General features: G+C 49.5%; 1 non-coding gene across 1 annotated transcript; it reads right to left on the bottom strand.

Annotated features, from left to right (window-relative positions):
- Positions 1 to 1,672: 1,672 nt before the first annotated feature.
- On the bottom strand, positions 1,673 to 1,779 carry LOC123836381 (U6 spliceosomal RNA). Its single transcript, XR_006788956.1, has one exon. It is a non-coding gene; the product is annotated as a U6 spliceosomal RNA (small nuclear RNA).
- Between the last annotated feature and the right edge of the window lie 229 nt (positions 1,780 to 2,008).

Genomic DNA, 2,008 nt, shown 5'->3' with positions numbered 1-2,008 from the left:
TAAAATAGAGATGATAATAAAACTTAGCTCATAGGGTTGTCACAAATATTAAATGCATGTGTCAATTAATCAGATCAGTGCCTGGTGTGTGGTAAATAATGCTGATTATTGTTTTTAATCACCATCAGCATCACACATGAGCCCTGGTGTTCTCCACTTGAGCAGGGCAGGTATTACTGATTTTCTGCCAGATTCTCTAGCTCTAATACACAGTAGGTTAGGGTCCTTCATGGCCTTAGTACCTTCGAGGGTGGCTTTATTTCTTTGCGGAGAGGTAGCTCTCCCCTCTGCTTTGGGGTTCACTTCCCCCTTTGGTTGTGAGAGAAGCAGTGGGGTTCATTCTGTTTTCTAAAGAACCCATTTCTCCCCCAGCCCACTCCTTTCTTGATGGTTGGATAAAATGGCCCCTCTTAGAGACCAGTCCACAGCCTAGAAGGCTCAGTTATGCTCTCACTCAGTACAAGCCGGTAAAGGAGTAGGGATCCTCTCGGAAAGCTTTTCTATGCCCTGCAGGCCTGTAGTGTGGCTCTCCAGTGGGAGGTCAGAGCTCCCAGGACTTGCTGCAGCCAGGAGGGCTCTGCGGGCATACTCTCTGCAGCCCGTACTCTCAGGTAGCAGCCCCTGTGAATGAGTTTTAAACCAGCTGCTTCTGGAACACGTCTGTACTAATAATGCCTTTCAGTTATGCAGCTCCGTGACAGGGCAGGGCCTGACAAGGCCTCTTCCCTGCCTCGGTTGTGCGTAGGTAGATAATGTGTTTTTGGCCTTTCTGTGGAGCAGGAAGCCAACACCAACAATTGAGGGACAGGCTGGGGTGGGTGTGGAAAGCTGTTTCCCAAAATAGCACCATGCTGTGGCATTTATTTTTAAAAGAAAAAACGTTGTGGCAGGCCTGAAAGTTCTGTGCTGCATTGTGACGCTCTCAGAGTGGCCTCTGGTTCATCGCGGGCCACACAATGGCGGCCACCGGCAGCTCTGGGGCTACGAGCGGAGCACAGCCCAGGGCTCAAGACTGGAGTCCTGTACTTCTTGGCAGACACACAAAAAATAAGAAGACAGGAATGGCTAAATGTCCAGGGCATTTAGTTTGTGGCTCTCATCTGGCCTAGCCTGCCCACGGGTAACAGCCGGAGCTCCTACCTATGGCCCAGTTCTGCCCTCTCAGGGGATTAGACTTCTGTTTTTGTATCCCAGCTCCACCCGCTGTGTGACTTTGGGTAAGGTGCTTGACCTCTCTCAGCCAGCCTGATCCTCTGTAAATGGAGATGTTAGTACCACGCTCCTGGTTATAAGGGTTAAATGAGATATTTTATGTAGAGGCTGAGCAAAGACCTGGCCCATGACCACTGCTCAATGAATGTCAACCAAGGTAGCATCGTTATTACTCCTTCAGGGATCCAAGCCTTTGCCTTGTCCTGCCTCCCAGGCTACTGGCCTCTTCTTTTTTTTTAAGTTGACATTTTCTCATTTCTGAGATAGGCAGAAATGACACGTTTGCTCATAAAATTTCAGGTGTAACTCAGCTTCGCTCACATGTCATAGACTGCTTTATAGGAATATTTTTCCAGTGAAATGTCACAATTGCATGATTCACTGCCACACGTTGGGCTTTGACTCATACCGTTTCCTCCGACCTGGTCCACAAAGGGTGGCATCTCGCTGGGGAACTGCACAACATACGGAATGCTTCATGAATTTGTGTGTCATCCTCGCTCAGGAGCCATGCTCATTTTCTCTGTATCGTTCCAATTTTAGTATATGTGCTGCCAAAGCAAGCACCAGGCTATGGCTTCTTGAGTGACGAGGGAGCCTCTATCTCCCCCGTGGGAGGCAGCGCAAAGGAGAAGGGAGCACGCACACCCTGAAGTCCCTCTGCCAGGCTCAAACCGTGCCTCTGACGCCCTTCTGCTGTTTAACTTCCGGCACATTCCTTCATCTCCCCGTGCTTCAGATCGCTCTCTGCAAGTGGAAAAACGACAATAGGATCTGCCTTCTAGGGGTGCTGTGA

This window comes from Mirounga angustirostris, unplaced genomic scaffold (assembly GCF_029215605.1).
Source record: "Mirounga angustirostris isolate CCGP_5_RB_7025 unplaced genomic scaffold, mMirAng1.0.hap1 SCAF_7, whole genome shotgun sequence".
NCBI lineage: Eukaryota > Metazoa > Chordata > Mammalia > Carnivora > Phocidae > Mirounga > Mirounga angustirostris.
The sequence above is the reverse complement of the archived record's forward strand: the minus strand, read 5'-3'. Positions and strand labels throughout refer to the sequence as shown.